This window comes from Lasioglossum baleicum, chromosome 3, assembly GCF_051020765.1.
Source record: "Lasioglossum baleicum chromosome 3, iyLasBale1, whole genome shotgun sequence".
Classification (NCBI taxonomy): domain Eukaryota; kingdom Metazoa; phylum Arthropoda; class Insecta; order Hymenoptera; family Halictidae; genus Lasioglossum; species Lasioglossum baleicum.
This window is the reverse complement of record NC_134931.1, coordinates 16,025,669-16,044,986: the sequence shown is the minus strand read 5'-3', so window position 1 is coordinate 16,044,986 and position 19,318 is coordinate 16,025,669.

The following is a 19,318-nucleotide window of genomic DNA, read 5'->3' as shown; positions in this document are numbered from 1 at the left end:
CACACATTGTAAATCAGAATAACTTTTTTATAAATGGACCAAACGACATCGATCTTTCTTCCAAGCTAGATTAGTTTATTAGATGATATGAAATGAAAATTGTGGAAAAATGTCGTTCAGTCTGAATTATGAAAAGAAAAGTTGCTTCTTACAACTTTTTTATTTGGGCTCGTAAAGAAAATTTAAAAACTGAGTTACAGGTATTATATGTATATAAATACACATGTGCTGAAAATTTCAAATTGGTAAATTGGTTTACGAGTTATAAACGATACAAAATGGTGCAATTTAACTGACAAAGAATTATTATATTAAAATCGAAGGTGATGCTCTCGCATCGATTCTAAAATGTTTGATACACAATACTTTTGACATGTGAAGTTCATTATTTTGCATCATATCGTGCAGTTGGTTTTCCTGAATCATTCTCCCTCCTCGTGTATAAGCGACGGTAAAAATGAATACATATGCCGTTTGCGAAAAAGCGCACATTAACTCATCTTTTATGATCAATATCGTGGAATAATATACAGGATTCTAATTTATCCGCGACTATTCTCTCCGAATGGAAATGCTAAACAAAAAGCGGAATATTTCGGCGAAAGATAATAGTCATATTGCGTCTATAGATTCATAATAATCCTCCATCGCACCATTTATTTCGGACAATTGCTGTTCTTCGATACAATTCATCGGACCAGGAGCTACAGTACAATACCGTACATTAAAAGATCTGGCAGAGATAAATGATTCGGGGATCGATGAAAGCGGAAGTTGACGATGAATTTCGAAACTGCTGAAAATTGAATAACATCTACAAACTACAGTCAAAATCGGGAGTTACGTTCTACTCGATTCCAAAGTAGCCAATGTATGTCGAAAAATACGTAGATCGGGATAAATACATAAACATAATTTAAAAAAATTAAATACACCTTCGTTTCTAAAAGTGCAGATAAAGAAAAATTACGAACGCCATAAAGTAAGAAATATTTATACAATATGTTGCTCGAATATTCGCATTTCTCTTAACTTCATTCGCACGTGTTCGACTTGGCTTTATCGCTTCTTATCGTTCTTAACTTCGTCTCTCGACGAAAAGAGGAACGAAGAGAATACGTAATGCCTCTTCTTCTCTACTTCAAGTTCACCCCAACTTTTGATATTCAAAGCTATACATATCTAGCTGCGTTCTAAAGGGGTTGTACAATGAATGCACAATTGTCGAGTAACAATTACAAAACAATGAACTAGACGTCGAAGGACTTGGAAGAACGTTTAATTACTTAAGTTGATCAATTTTTGTAATAAATGTTGTCACACTTTTTTTGTCGCATGTGTTTTACTATTAACAATAAATATATATTCACTCTGAATAACATTATTCATTTGTGACGTAAATCAGAAGAGCGTACTGCTTTCATGGAAGCTAAGCTTTTGTCCCTTCATAATGTTAATACCACAAACGTAACGCAATGCGAGATTTCTATGTACAAGGATCAGCGCTATTCCGAAAGCAAAGTGGTCAAGCTTTTAGACAAGACGTCTAATTAGGAGAGGTACTAATATTATTAACTTTCGATTGATGATATTGACTAGGGCTTATGTTCATTCAACACCGAATCCTCTCAGGTTCGTATTAAATTAAGCTCCATAAGGGTATTTGTTAACGTGCGAAGCTTCTATCATGGATGTAACCTGGATCGTTACTTGATATCAAGCTATGTATCTCTCGACCAAGAGATTTCTTTGAGTAGGAAAAAACAGAACAACGATATTATGGAACGGGAATTATTATCCTGGGGATTTCATACTTAAGTCAAAGTTGATTTCCTAACGATGCGAAATAAGACGATGAATTATGCTATAACCGCCTATCTCTCATCTTTATTAGGTGCTTATTATTATACGCTGGCCTTCCTGAATTTAATATCGCAACGGGTTCTCCGACGAACTTCGCCGGCTGCGAAATACGACTAACATACCAACAGCCATAAGCGAATTTCGAATTCGGGATAAACGTGTTCGCTGCAACAGTCGATCCAACTATACATATACATTCGCGAGTTCTCAAATGCCTCGGCAAATACGTGTGATAAATGTATTCCAAGTGCTTTGCAGTTCGACAGTTATCTGACAACGCGCAGCATAAGAACCACTGGCCCGAAACTGGCCGTACAATCCTGCAACCTGATACTTTTTCCCGCCGCGGGTACCCGATTCGTGCGCCTGATACAACCGACACTGGTTTCTTCACCTGCATCAAACCCGCGCCATAGAATAAACAATCGACGACCGGGCGAATCGGGATTGGTGTTCCGTCGGCCGCAGTTTGCCACTAACAAGTGGTCGTTGAGCAAAATCACCTGGCTATCCGTGTGGGAACAGGTTCTGCGATCACGGAAAGTTCGAGGGTCTATTTTGCGGTTCTCGTTTCAGACTCCATTCCGACCACCCTCCCTGTTCCCCCAATCGTTTTACCTAATTTAGCAGGCAGAAACGCTGTTTGAGTTTGGTTATCGAATGCTTTTACAACCGACTACATTCGTTCTATCTCGATCTTGGGACCACGGTCGGGCCCAGCGTTCCTGTAGCATCCCCTTTCACCTACATCCATGCTCCGTTCCCAAGGTAAACAATCGCGTTTAACGAGGAGTTTCAGGAATCGACTCCCGGCAAGAACCACTGTCGGCGAACTAATAAGCAGCAACGACGGCACCACGATCAACGCCCAAGCGGCAGCAGTCTGCGAGGCAATCTAAACAAAAACAGGTTCCCCGATCGCGGATCGTTAGGGTCCTCTCCAATAAATGCTCCCACATTTTTCGGATTGCTCCTATATCCCCTATTGTTCCGCCTAATCTTATGGGTGAAAACACACGGTCGGTCCCCGCATCGGGTAGACTATAAATATAAAAGACGACCAGACCGTTCCTCGGCCTGCGTAACGCCGCTGGCACCTGTCGTGTGGCTTCAGGTGGGGCCTGGGTGGGGAGAGCGGGTTCCGCGATGGGTGGAGAGACAGAAATCGACTGCTATAAGATGGTTGCTCACCCGTGGCTGCTCCCAAGACCGGTTTAGGAATCCGGGGCCACGCTTACGCGCCAGTGATTATCAACCTCGATCCTCGGGATGCTGCAACTCCCCACAAGTACGGCAACCTCCAGGGGCTGCCGTTAGAAAACACTGTTCGCCAGTGGTCGGCCGATGACGAGCTACTTTTACGAGTGACTCGGCTATGCTCATTTCTCTCCTCTCGTTTTCCGCAACGCCGCGCAACCCTGTAGAAACGCGAAGACACGCAGTCGGAGAACGATCGCGGGAAAAAAACATTCGAGATGTTTTTACATAGGAATGCGTGAAGAAGAGAGCAGGATAGTCGTGATCAAGATTGGAGACACACCGGTGTGCTATTTTGCTCTGCACCTTTCAGCGAGAGAAAGACGAAGGGACATCGATGATAATAACAACATTTAATCCTGGTGTTTGCTGGAATTCACTTTCGACGCGGCAGAACGGCGTTTCCAAGAAGATATTTGAGCGGGACGATCCCCGATCGAATCCCCCGTCTCCCTTCTACCCGTCGTTCTCTTTTAAGACGAGTTTCCTTGAAGGACGTCGCCCCGTCGCGAAACGCGGGCTCTCAAAGTATTTTTAATCTCGTTTCAAATCGGTCGACGACGACGCACCGATCCATCGATTTCCACGAGCGAGGCTGCGAGAAAGGCTGGGCCGGGCCGGGCTCTCTTGCGTGCCAATATCCGAGGCCGGTGTTTCGTTCAACGTCGCGTTTAACGCGGAACGCTCCTCGGATTGGCCCCCGTATCTCTCGATTGGGTTCGTTCGGTCGAAAAATTCCTGGCAAAAAGCGTCTCACCGTGGAGTGGCGGTGTCTCAATCGCGAGTACCTCGTTGAATCGTACAAAACAATTCGACGAGTTAACGAGGTATGCCGGGGCAAGTTTCGCCCCGCTTCTTCGATCGGATCCAGTCATTGAAAGATTCCTCCGCGGGTGCACCGGGAGACCATAATGCCGCGGCGATCTTCCTCGTTGCTCGTGTTTCCGCTGCAGATTCTCCGCCAAGGAAAAAACCAGGCTGCATCGTCAGTTTATGGTCCGCGGGAGCGCAATGGGAGCGTGTTCCACTGATACGCGGCAGCCAACTCAACTCAACTCGGCTCTGCATCGCTTTGCACGGTTCTGCTTAGCTCGCTTCAAGCGACAAAATCGCCGTCCCTCATTACGGTCGATGATCCGGCCGACAGCGTATTTCAATCTCCGGGGGATCGAACTTGAAGAAGCTGACCTGCTGGAGACAGCGCCGCTCGGGCTATTTGTCCGAAAACTTGGACGAAAACGAAAAAGAACATGCATGGAATCTAATTCGTCATATTAGGATATGGGCTATGTAATGGAATCTAGCTTTAATCCTCGCCAAGTACCTGGGTACCCACTTTTCATTTCTTTTTAAAAGTACTTTAACATTTTTGTTGACACATAGCACAATCGAATTGGTTGCTGGACCAACGTTTGGACGATTCCTTAACATCTATTGTAGCTTTTATCGTTCTCCCATCAAATCCTGCTCTCCTGTAAAATTTGAATTTTAATTCAACAATTAAATTGTTAGCTGGAACGACGTTGGATGATATAAAGTGCAAATTTTACAGGAGAGCAGCATTTGATGGGAGAACGATAAAAGCTAAAATAAATCTTAAGGAAATCTCACATCCAACGTTGCTCCAGCCATCAATTAAATTATTGTAGCTTTTATGTTCTTGGATAATCGGAGAATTAATTTACATTTAAAAAGCTATGCATTGAAAGTGTAAATTGCAACGGCATTGAATATTGCAGAACATGTTGGTTATTGACATAAGGATTAAGTACTTGACGTTTTCTGTAACACTGATTATGTATGTAGATCGATTTTAAGAAAATTACTCCGAAATCACACGCTACATATTTATAAGACAGTTTTAACTTTTCATATTTGCAATATTTTACATGCACTGTTTCATCTGTGGCAATTTCCTTTCAGATTTCCCACGAAACTCATAGGATTAGCATATGTAAGATTATTCGTGGCAAACGCCGCGTATTAGGCGTCTTCGATATACTTTTAAACGTTTCAACAGCGTGTATCCGGAACGTACCGCTCAGATCAGTCGACCAGTCTATCAAGAATGGTACGCCTAGCGTAATCACGTCAAGGGGATCTTCAAACTATGACGTCATCTATGTTAGAATATGAGAACTAAATCCCATCGATAATCCGAAATTCCTAAATCATATCAGAGAACAATTGCTTCATTTTCTCATTACAATTTTGCGAAGACAAAATTCTTTTTATCAAAACTGCTGTCAGTATGTCCACCAAAGAGAATAAGATTTTTCCAAAATTCTCATGTAAAAAAATTAATAATATAGGATATAGTCTGAAATGAATAACCATATCGGAGAACAATTGTGGAAAACAATACATATAATGGGATAGCGTATTGCATTTTTTCGATTATAAGGATACAGAAACTACACTATTCGTTAATTCACAGAAACACAATAAACACAGAATTCTTCAGGTTCTAAGCCTATGTAATTTCTGACTCACACCGATATTTCACTAATACAGTTATTCCGATATATAGACGATGCCTCGAGACTGGTTTCCGCCGTATTTCGAATGAGAGTACCTATGTATCACTATGAGAAATTTGGAAAATGTTTATTACTGGATAATGAGGAATGAAATTTCGCAAATATTTCTGCAAAAAGACAGGATTCTGGCAACTGATTTCGTAAATCGTGCCTACTCTTAAAATAGTAAAATTTGGTTCGGGTATAACAACATACTGAATATTAATAAATTCGTTTTTAAAGAAGATAACATTCGACAGTTATCATAATGATAAGTAACGAGCCTTTTTGTTTGGTCCTGGCTTTAAACCTACTGCACGACATTTTGTTCGTTAGAGAAATTATATAAAGTGTTAGGATCGTAGAAATGTGGATTATTATATACAGCTCTTTATTAGAAACGAAGATAGGTTTTAGTCATTACATTTTTCGTAAAGATGTATTCGTAGATAACGTTGAAAACATGTAAGATTCATGCAATGTTCGTGGTAGGGTATAAATCTGTTTCAATTGATTTTATGATAATTTTCATTCATTTGCATGCACGAACACAGGATCAAATTGTTGCTTACACCTGTGTTCTGTTCGTATTTTTATTTTTTGATATAGAACGAAGAAAAAATGAAATCGTAGCCATCTGCCTCAGAAGCATCCCTTATTAGTATTTTTACTGGACATGCAACATTACATGCTAGTAACATGCAACCGTTTGAAACTTAATAACTTAATAACGGCTCATGCAAAATACAAGTTTAACGCGTTGATTGCCATGTCAACCATATTTGGGTGATGGAATGATTTCTTCAGACAGATTTGCTTATGATTTGTGAAATGTAAGTGGATTGAAAAAGTAATGAACATCATAAATCATAACTTCCCGGGTTTCGTTTTATTAAATCAATTTCTTTGATCTCACTCAATTTTTGTGGCCATTGAGGTAGCAGTCACCGTAGTAAGTAGTGGTTAACATTTAATTTAAATATGTAATGGAAAAGATAAAGTTTAAAAATTTGAATGTAACCTTCACAGAACTCATTACAAAGTCAAATATTCATTATCACTAGACTCTTTATGCGTTTATGAAGAAATTGGTTGGGTGAAATATAAAACAGTGAAGGATTAAAAAAATATAAGAATACTGCAATGTTCTTTTGAATGTAACAAAATCAGTAAGAGATTAAATCAATTTTTATTTTATTCCTGCTTCCCATAATCAATGCAGGATATTTTTACTTTGCATGAAGATCCTCAGTAACGATATGTTTCCTGTAATACTATACAACGTTCGTCTTAAACATTTTTTTGCATTTTCAATATTTAGCAACATAATCGCGTGTATAAATTTAGACTCGAAGTTAAATGATAGAAACATTGTAGTCACAGTGTTCTTATTGAAATCTCGTCCACTGTGCTTGTTCCGGAAATGAATAACGGAAGCATTTATTTGGTTTCATACGTGCGTCATTGTGTAGTGAAAATCTGTTTAAAAAGATGTTCTTTATAAGATATTTCGAGGTCATTAAAATCGATGAGGAGGTGAAATATCGAAATAATTACCCCTGAACGATCTAGAGATCAACCAAAGGCCGTGACAGGTTTTCCAACTTGAGCTGAAGCTTGTTCGGGCGCGTGACGAACATGCTCTTCGATGTTGCTTCCATCGACACCCTGACGAATGAGATTCTTTGGCCTGAATACGATCAATCTGTCAAACTGATTGGAACACCCGAATCGTCGGATCGTGTTCGTGGGTGTGATACCGCAGTTGGTTCTCGTTGGGTAATCATAGGCATTAATAGCTGAAGACGTTGTAATATCGTGTAATTGAACCGAGTCGTTGGAACACTGCGTGCCTGAGGTGATCTCATGCATAGACAATTAATCGTTCTCCGCACGGAATGACGTGAATTCGTTTGCCCGCCGGTGGAACGCGTGTAGAACCATAGTGTAATATTCAATTCGCCACGGAGAAACACGCCGAATTAAAAAGGATTTTTATCCCTCCAGCCTGTTTCTCCTGATTAATCGAGCATCCCTTTAAATAATGAAACAACTGTTACAGAGGCTCCTTGCCTGTCGACGGTTCTCCGTTTACTGCCGGCGTAACCTACCCGAGTTTACGAGTTGCTCTAGATTTGAAACTCCGAAACTTGAAACTCTCCAGACTGCGACGCCATCCGAATCACTAAATAGTGATGTAATGGGAATTTTACGAATCCTTAACGAGGCCCTTAACGAAGCGTTAGCGGCCTTTGTAAAGGCGACATCGAATCCTCGTCTTGTTACCAGAGATTCAGGTGTACCGATGTTCCTATTTAACTAATTCAAAAACAGCGACCCCCTGTCCGAATTATCTCGGGGGCTTTTTGTAGCACTCTGAAAATTCTAAAGCATCCACAAGTCGACTCCACGAGTCAACTATTCACTAGACTGTGGATGTTTATGTGATTATGGATAATTATATAACGCATATTTTTATAGAAAGCAGGGAGATCCTAATGGGACCTGCACAGAAATCTATATCATGATTAGGTAATTCCAAACATATATTTTTCATTTTGCATATCTTGCATATGTTTTGCATATTTTTTGTATTTCTCTCGTGCATTAATAATCAAAAATATAATAATTTCTAATAAGCATTCGAATTCTTATAATCATATTTTTACGTAGTGCATTGATATACGTTTATAAAAAACGTACCAAATACATATATGGACTACACAAATTCAATGAGAACCTAAAAAATTATACAAAATGAAGCTCTTATCAACAATTTAACATTTATTCAAGCTAATTTCTCTGTTTTGCTAGTTACTACCGCAAAATTAGAATCAAATACGTTAGCATGAAAGAACTTACATCTTGCATCTTGCGTTGTTTAGCATATAATTAATTGTATCTGATAAGTGGCACCAACTGATAGTTGAAAACATAGAAACTATTATCGTTACGCATTGTAATGCAAATTACAAATAGTGATAAATAATTGTACATCTATTCTGCATGTATCTGATAATAATTATAGTGTAATATTTTCAATAAATTTTGCTTATACTTTACACATTTTTTGCATATATTTTGTATATTTCGACATATAAAAATTTACATAAACACCAGCAGTTTAATAATTACTAAACTGCGAATCTTTATCAGAATTAAAAATGATCTACATCAATTATAAGAAACAGACGTTAAATTAAAATGTCTTTCATGAAGGTTTTGTAAAAAGGATTTGTATCCCCAAGGGGAAAAATAAATTATACTACTGTTAGTAACTTTAACAAATTGCAAATAATGTAGCAGGATTTGTAATTTCTTCCAATGTCTTCACAGTTTAGTATTTCAATTTTCAATCTAGCCTAATAATTACATCCTCTAACCATTGTTGCAGAATGAGTAAAATATTTTTAGAGTGAACCGAGACTCAAAATGGTAAATAATCTACCAAGAGTGGTCAATTTTTACGATACCCAGACTACAGCTGAAAATCAGAGGCCTGATAATAATGGAACAGGACGGAAAATATCAGTTTGCTAAAAGTTGATTTTCGTTCCTTCCATCCCCGAATAACTTGCAGTTAATATTTAATTCCCTCCTCACGACTATCAATCATCTTCTACAAATATCCTACCGACGCGACGTAAAAACTTTGAAGTAACTACCGGCGATAAAGTCAAGCGGAAATAAGAAGTTCTTAAATGAAATTTTTATCTAAGAATAAAGAGCGAAGTAATTTTGTGAAGAATATGATGAAAAGATGTAAAGAAATAATACAACATGATGCAAGATTAAAATTTCTAGCAAACTCAATTTCTGGATTCTTCTAAAGCCGGATAGGTAATGTTCAACACTATATCTCTTATCCTCTTTAATTTAAGATTCTGAAGAAAGTCAAGCATGTTTTAGCTATTAGAAAGCACATCTATTAATTATTTCAGAATTTTCAATTGAAGAGGATAAGAGAATTTACGGAAAAACCTAATTTTCTTTGTCATCCAATTATTACGCCCCATGTCGATATATGGGCTTGAAAATTGGCACAAAATATTTTCTTTGGATAAGCTATCGAACAGCCTATTGCAAATTCAATGTGGTTAAGGTTCACTTTAGACCTCTTTATCGTGGGGTCAAAAAGACAAACGTCCTGGTCGATGAATGTGTTCGTATGTGGATGTAATCAGGGTCAGGGTGTCGCAAATTACAGGCCGATCTCTCGCACGCATCCTGGAAACATTGTCAAACTTTATTACAAGATCAAGCATATCGCTTAACTCGCTATTCGAGCAACGTGAGCCGAAACTCTGTAAACTGCCTCGCATCGACCTTGCTTGGACCTTCGCGTCACGTCGAGCATACTATACACGAGTTGGCCGGAAAATCATGGTGCAAAATTCAGGTAAGTAGCGTCGCCCGCAGAGGGTGGTTAGCGGATGGACCCCTAGTGTCACCGTTTCTCAAAGTGATACGCGTGAAAATGCTGACGCGTCGCGATAGTTGGCCGTGCCATCATTATCTGCTTGGCCCGCGTCTGTCGCGTCGCGCTTATGATGGTGCACGGACTAGCAGGTTCCGATCAGAACCGAGTATCAGATCGCGGGCAGTTTTATTTGAAATTTCTCGAGACTGGAAACTGGAACCGGTATGCGGGAACGGTACGAGTTCCCGATAGGAATGTGGATTTGCTTATCCACACGCGGCGCGTAGTCGAGCACGACTAGGTGAAGGAACGATCGTGCAAGAACCATTCGGATAGCCACGATTATATACCACGCGGAATAAATTGCTACAACGTTTTGCCACAGAATCGTGTTACACGAGCAAAATGCTGGCTGATTCTCGGACCGTGCCGGGACCGCGCAACGTGGACGCATGTACACTGGACGCATAACGTGCGCGTCGATCCTAGCAGAACTGACCACCGTGCATTTGTTTAACTGCGCATTCACAGGTGGACTGATTAGAAGTACGAAGTAAATCCGCACGCGCGACGTAGAGTTACGCAACCCCGTGTTAACCCTTAACAATGGGGCCCGGGTGTACCCCAGGCGGTAACGAGATCGCCATGATCTCTTTTTAAAGGAACATATGATGCTGTGCAACTCGTAATCAGTAGGTTTTCTTTCGGTTGAATCCCATAATACCTTTAGAGATTAACCGTGAATTATTGTACCCCGAGTTACGTCCTCTTAACTATCTCTAGAAATACGTATACAGGGGGTCTCAAAAATGTCGTCCGATCTTGAAAGATGCGTTCCTGACGTCACTTGGAGTGTCATTTTCATTTGCAAAAATGTACGCAGAGTCGATGGATAACTCATCGAAAAAGTCTGTCCTTCTAGAAAATTTCTTAAGGGAGGTTTAGGACAATAGAGCAAATACACGCGTACTTGACATTTCATCCTCTTGCTCGGCAAAAGGACAGACTTCTTTTCGAACAGTTCCCCGTCGACTCTGCGTACCAATCTACAGAAAAACCAGAACATATATAACATTTTTTTCGTATTTTCACTTGTAGATCATGCTCCTATAATCTTGCTTGAAAAGTAGGAAACACCCTGTATATGTACGTATCTATCTACTGGCTAAAAATTGATAGTAACGAATGAGAACTTTAGTTTGGTTTAAAAGAAATTAGTTGTGTTGGGTGACACCTTTGGGCTATTCTTCTCCTTCTGGGATGAAAAATTTTGCATTTTAGATTTTTGCAATAATCTGTGCTCGCAAGCTTAATTAATTGCGAGTTTTCCTGAATGTAACTATTGGGCGTTCGAATTACCGTTGTGGAATTGCTGTTGCTACGTGTTTATGTTGTCACCTAGCAGATTAGCTTAGTACGAGCGAACTCCGCCCTTTAAAACTTGTATTTTAACAAAGGAAAAGGTTAACCCATTTTTGGGACATCCTGTATATCTTATGCTAAAAAACATCAACAACCTTGAAAATCTCAGAAAAGTGGCCTTGGCAAACAAATTCTTGCTCAATGATCATTATTTGATGTGATAAATATGTAGATGATCTTACTTAGGTGGACCACGCTGTGTAATAAAGCCCTTTTAGGGCCCAATTACGATACTTTTTATTAGGCTACCTTTGCATTCCGCCGTAGCAGTCAATAGTGAACCCCTGCTGGTGGGTCTGTGTCGCGTGAGAATGTTCAACATCTTACACCTGTCCTGTTGGTCGCATGATTCCGATGTAGCATCACGTGAAGTCGACGAGAGGCTTAAGCATCGCTTTCGTTTCTCCACGCGTGTAACCGAAGGACAGCCTAGCGTCGCCAGTAAAGAGCAGTTTTATGTCTCTATGCCGATAAATAAACAAGGCTTTATTACCTCCGATGCCTTCGTGGTATGAGCCAGTCGTAAAAGCACCGTTCGTTGAAAATGTTGAAAAGTACCTTGACGAGCTTACTGGACGAACACCTGTTGTCTCGACAATTACATTGCACGACGAACAGTCGCGAATTGTGGCTGCCTTAATATGATCGAATGACGTTGATCAACCCAATATAAATAGCCACAGGGCTCAATTGCAGCTCGATCCGATTGATCCGATCGCAAAACTAAGGATAACATCTGACGAAACTCTCTGAAGATTTCATCGATCAGAAATAAGATCGACCGAAGAAACATCGCGTTAACAAGCCTTTCAGTGCATTCAAATGTAGTTCTAAAATCCAACCAGGGACTTATTGATACGTAATCTGTTAATCGTTTATACTCGTATAAGTAATGATGGGCATTCTGTCTTGTAAGTTCTCAAGCAAATCAATCAGCACAGGATTTCGAATCAATTCGATATTTATTCGGTCAGAAGTTCTTGAAACTCTTGAAAGTCGTGAAGGCTTGACAATTTTGAATCTTGATCAAATCATAAAGTTATCAGTAGACTGCGGATCTTTATGCAAAAGATTGCAAGAAACAGAAACTAAGTCGAATGTTATTTATTCTCTTAATGATTTTAATAGAGGAGAACTCGTATATTGACATCTTCAATTTTTAAAATTTTTCAACAATTTCGAATTTCATCTACTTAATTTCTAGTTATCAGTAGTAGAATGAAATTTTCTTAGCAGTATTTAAATTAAAATAACTCCTAAACTAATAATTTTCCGACATGCATAGATTATTAACTTTTTATAGAGATTAAAAAAATGCATCGATTGTTACATAACAAAATATATGGTTCTATTTAGGAAATCAAAGTTGGTCTTCATAAGTCCTTGATACGTCCACCTATCAAAATTCATTTCTTGAAGACACCGAAACATTTCTCGCTGTGAACAATAATACTGACGTAAATCAAGGTAATAATATCTGGTGCCCCCCACCCTGTACAAAATATTTACTTTTTTTTGTTTTGCACAATAAACAGTCTTATAAAATTCTATACAAAACGGCAAATGCAAAAATAATATTATAATAGAAAATAATATAGTTTGCAAAATTCTGTTTAATTACCAAATATTCTGTCTATTAAATATTGCGTACCCGAGAAGCTGAAGGTTTTCGTTCGTTTCTACTAAATAAATATTCGTTTCATTGCCGCGCGGGAGAATTATGCGAAGAGTGAGAGTAATCGAAAACACGAATTCTTGGAGTGCAGATAAATAAGTTCTTCGTTGTTCGAACAGGTATTTGCATATCAAAGCTGTTACGTTGTAACGAAACGTGTTACGATGCACGCTCGATAATTCGGTACGACCGGAATGGCAGTAAAATTCCATCCAGAGCGTCCTTCGAATCGCCTGACAGTGGAGATCGCTTTCGCATCGGGTCTTTTATTTTTCAACGACCCATCGCTGGCGCACCGCTTCCAATACCGAACCAAACCATCCACTGCGGAACAATTTGAAAGCGGAACACTTCACAGTTTCAGATACGGCTTACTCGAATTGCGTAATAGAAACTTTCTTTTCACTGACTTCTTGTATGTACATCGGCCTGTTAGCGGACCTCCATGCTGCCATCTTAATTTACACGGAAACGAAGAAAATTGTGTGTTGCCATTTTCAATCTTTTGTATCTCAACGAGTATCTGAATGGGTTTAAAGATATTTTATTAGGATTATAAAAAAGGGCGTAGCCGGATAAGTGGATCCAAAGTGCTCCTAAACCAAATTGAATTTGCAATAGACCGGTTTTTCATACTTGGCGGTTTTTCTGTAATATCTCTTATTCTCTTCAATTGAAAATCCTGAAAAAATTTAGGCATATGATAGCTATTAGAATGCACATTTATGAATTTTTTCAGAATTTTTAGCTTCAGAGTCCCAAATTTTAAAGAATAAAAAAATTTTAAATGCCGATTCCTTGGAGAAGTTATGAAACACTAAGTTTAGATTTTTACAGTTTTAGCATCTCGTTATGTGGTTGTTAACATATAATTTTTCAGATTTTTCGAAGTTAGAATACATTGTTAAAAAATCAAAAACCAGTAATTTTCAAGCGCCCTCTGGCAGAAATAAGGTTAACCTTGAAGGTTACATACAATTCTCTTTTTTTTCGTACATGATCAACCGGTACTTATTCTAGCTGCGTATTTAATATTAATCTTTTTGTATGGCTTTGATGACTTCCAAAACGAAGAATTACACCCGACTCATCACGAATATCTGGCACTCGTCTTAACAATATACACTGATACGAACTTAACGTTGTAATGTTGTAACGTTGCAAAAACTGCAACATGCTTCTCTAGATTAGTTCGGACAGGAACGTCCTAAGAAATCGGATTAACCCCTTCCGGGTTATATAGATTTCTGCCAGGCGGCGCTCGAAAATGTCGTTTTTGATTCTTTTAACTATGCGCCCCCACTTTGAAAAATCTGAAGAAATTATATGTTAACAACCATAACGAGATGCTAAAACTGTAAAAATACAAACGTAGTATTTTAAAACCTCTACAAGAAATCGGCATTTCAAAATTTCTTTTATTTTTAAAAATTCGGTTTAAGCTAAAAATTCTAAAAAAAATTCATAGATGTGTATCCTAATAACTAACAATTCTTTGCCATCCAATTACTTGGTTCCCGTATCGACATGTGGGGTTGAAAATTGGCAGAAAGTATTTCCTTCGGACAAGCTATCGGCCTATTGCAATTTCAATTTCGTTTAGGAGCACTTTTGACCCCCTTATCAGGCTATTGCCTAACTCAAAGTGTCAAATGGGTATCCGGGTACTCGGTTACGAACAGAAAGGTTAAAGTTACTAGATCGCGAGGTGTTGCATTGACGGCTGCACGATACAAAGCACGAACGCAGCGGCACTCCCTGGAAAGATCTCCGCTTCTGTGGTTCGGTGATAATTCGATTTTCTTGCCGGTACGGCGCGGCCGGGCGATTATAACAAAAACGAGGGACATTCGAGCAGCAGGACGTAAAACAGTTCAGCGACATTCTCATAGTATTTGCGACCGCAAAAATTCTGCCAAGAAACGCGGACACGACACGAAACCGACGACACGCTCCGCAGAAGCTTATTATTTTTCCTGTCCGAGTCGATTCACCGGTTTTCACTTTTTGCTCTCTTCCCTTTCACCTTTATTTACCCCGGTTTAACGAGATTATTAAATCATAGCGTTGATATATGTCGAGTCAGATGAAATAATTAGCGGTCATTTATTCAACCGTTCCTGCTCGTGTTTTAATTGAGGCAGTCACGGCGTAAATTCCCTCCCGCCGCGCCGGAACGAGGCGATGGGCGTCCGATTTCAGGGGCGATAAGCCCGCCGCGCGTGAAAACAGCAATGATAATTCTCATTATCATTTTTATACTTATTATAGCCTAATTATAGTCGATTTGACTTCGAACGATTCCTCAATTAAATCAACTCTGAAGTTCGCGGTTCAAATGCAGTTTACGAGACTCTTTGGCTTGAAATGAAGCGAAAATAGAGAATAACAGAATTACTAGGAAGATTCGTCTTCGAGGAAAATGTATTTGAAAGTCAGTTGGATACCCGTGCACTTAAGCCATTACGTGCCGTTGGTAAAATTTAAAAGACTGTTACATAGTATGTATGATCCTTTTGCTATACTCTTCCAAAGTTTCATGTGGAGATCAAGTTTTCGAGATCGATACCTAAAATATCTGAACGACTATTGGACCAATTTCGATAAAATTTTGCAATAACATTCGTAAGACTTATTTACTCTTCGACGAAGTGGACTTTTGATTACTACATTTTTTTCTTTTTTTTTTACAAACAGAAGAAGCTGAAGATTTAGACCATTTGTAACTGTCGTAGAAACTGATTTTTTCAAAATCAAAAACAAAGCACAAAGATTGGCTTTTCTTGTCTGGTTTAACATAACCGGTAATAACAATTTTTTGTTTGGCGCATTCTTTTCGAGAAAAACTAGTTTAAAAGTTCGCCGAGATCGCGTGCTTTTTTTAGTATACCAAGCAGTAGAATCAGTAGATCATGGTCAGACGCATTAGACAATTCCTATCTAATAGCACATGTATTCGCTGCATTTTCTTCAATTAGAAACGAATGGTGACTACAAAATTTTTTTTACGCTCCACCGTGAAGTACAGTATTCTACATCTATGAAAATCAGGCACGAACTTATGCAATCATTTGATATAAAAGTAAATGTGCATTTCCATTGGTCCACGCGTTGAATTGATCAGGCGCAACATACGTCAATTATAATGGTACAGAAGTAGCCTATTATGCCGAAGTGGAAGGGTTGTATTAGCAGAAAACGCGGACACTTATCTGCAAGTTGCGTTCCCCTGTTGCAATGCCATTGCCAAGATAATTCAATGAATTTCGTAACGTCTTTAACGGCATAGTCTCTCTAAAATAATTACGTAAGTTTGCAATACAAAGGTGTCCTTCGGCTGGGGTGAACCGTTCGAGAGCCGGTTACTAACTGGGTTTACTCTGGTCTGGTAATTTTAAGAAATTCAATCCGTTGGCAGTTGGCCACCGGGCGCGAAAATCTCGTTCGCTTAACCGTCACGAAATGAAACCCAAGCGAATCTAATAAAGCGGCTGAGATGCGACTGAGGGTTGCTTCCACAGATTTCTTCGGTTCTTGCTATCCTTCTTGGTCGACACACTACGCGGATGTCACAGTTCTACTAATTCAACACTATCACAACGTGCTGTCAAACAATCCCGACATCGCGACATCTGACGAGACCCTGACAGGCCGTTGCCTTCATTTTATTAATTATAGTAAGTTTCGAGAAATCATAATTTAACTTCACTTTATCAGTGCTCACTTTTTCACCACTTTACTTTTTCAGTGCTCTTTAATGAACTGTTGTACATATTTTGTTAAAAATAATTTCAAAATGAAGCAACAATCTGATCATCCACTTATTTACGTCTCTAGAGAATTTGTAGTGGATAAACTAATTAGACTGTGTATTTGATGGTTGGAGATGCACATTCAATGGGTACGACGTACATCAACATACGGGGTGTCAAGAAATTAGATGTAAAAACCGTTACACTGTATTACTCCACCTTAGGATCGGCGAAGATCTGTTAAAAATGTTTTGTGCAAAATTTACCTTGACAGACTTTTTGAAGTCTGTCCTCATCGAAAGGAATTCTCTTTTACGAAATTGTAAGTCTAAGAAACAATAATTCGGAAATTAAGTATTCAGATACTTTTTGAAGACACTGTATGTATACAAAATTGACAGAAGTTAATAATAACAATTCTCTTAATGACGAAATATCTACTGTTCTTCTAGAAAGTTCTTAAAAAAAAAATGAAAATAACTCACGGCAATGAATAAACGCGTTGATGTATTCAAGGAATAACGTTATCATAAAATTTTCTGTGATGTTTAAAAATGTATACAAAGGGATTAAAGGTAAAGTCTACTTGATTACATTGCTCGCGACGTGTACACAAGCAAGTTATTGAAAATCGATCGGCTTATGAAGCCGTTTCCGCGCCCCGCGTCCAACAAATTATAAAATTTGTAATTTCGGTTCCCGGATCGGGCATTCATTAATTGGAAACGTCAACGCGCGCATGATAAAATTTAACATCGACGCGAGTAATCAGCGCTTTCCAGGTTGAGCTTTGCGGAGCTTCGATTTGTGAAAAGTCAATAAACCCCGCGCAAAACCTGCATTTATTTTATTTAATCCGAAACCGCTATCGTGGACGGATATTTTTTCTATATGAAAAATGATTCTAATTAGGTGATCCGCAATTGAGATGAATTACCGTTTCGAATTTATACAGAAAAATCGATAGACGCTTGAGCTGAGGCTATCAATAATTTTTTTAAAATATTCATCCATTTTATATCGAGTCCAAGCCGCGCAGATATGTCTACGGTCAACTAACGGTTCAATCAAATTTTTCCAATCAAGTAACATTTTCGAGTGAAAATCAATGTATCTCAGGAACGCTTTATTTGTTTTCAAATCATTTTATAATTCCTCAATAGATTTTATTATTATTAGTTATTGTTGGGTCTGGATTAGGTCTGGATACACATTTCGCCTTATTTGTATATGATTAAGCCGCACTTATTGCAAAATATATTACCAACAGTAATCGCGAAGAATTACACCCAACGCATCGCGGCGAATACCTGGCACTTGTTTTAACAATATACACTTATATTAATTTACATATTGTTAGTTTTGTAACGTTGCAAAAACTGCAAAATGCTCCTCTAGATTAGTTCGGACCGAAACGACCTAATAAATCGGGGTAACTCCTGCGAGGTTATATCGATTTCTGCCAGGCAGCGCTTGAATGTGATCGGTTTTTTATTTTTTAAAGTATGTGCCCCTAACTAGATAATAACGAGATGCTAAAACTGTAAAAATATAAACGTAGTATTTCATAACCTCTAAAAGAAATCGGCATTTCAAAATTTATTTTATTTTTTAAAATTCGGTATCGATGCTAAAAATTCTGAAAAAATGCATAGATGTGCATTCTAATAGGTAAAATATTTTTTAAAATATTTTTTTCTTTGCCACCCCATGTTGACATGTGGGGTTGAAAATTGACACAAATTATTTTCTTTAAATAAGCTATATATTAATTTGATTTAGGGGCACTTTTGAACATTGGAGAACGTTCACATTTTTCTGTTACGCAGTAATTTTAGAATTTCATTGGAAAAGTCATTTATAAATTTACATTTGCGTGATAAATGTAGGATGCACACTGAAAGCCCATAAAAAGTTTTAAGACTCGATAAATCCACAGTGCCTTTCCCCACGTACATGAAATAAATCACTGGTATTTAGAATCCGAGCACATGCTCGATAATTTCCATAAACCGTCAGTCAGCGGTAAAAATATAAACAGCCAGTTGGATAATCAGCGCAACGTTGCAAATACGGTAAAAAGAACATCGCGACGGCCAACAAACCTCTGAATGCGCCCTTGTATCTTCTGTCTCGCGTCGACGATAAATTTCGCGCTGATACGCCGGCCGCTGCTTCAACCGGTAGTTCATTTACGGCGAAAAAATACACTGTGCTCGTGCAAATATTCGAATTTGCATTTAGATCAGGTTTTCGGCATTGAAAAATTGAATTAAGGACCGGGGATGTATACGTATACGGGAACGTTTATGAAATCAGAGTCGCGCGATTAAGCGCTGAAACGGAACGACGTGTACCACTCGGGAAAAATGTGCAACACCCAGGAAAAACGTGCATGCATACGCACAGC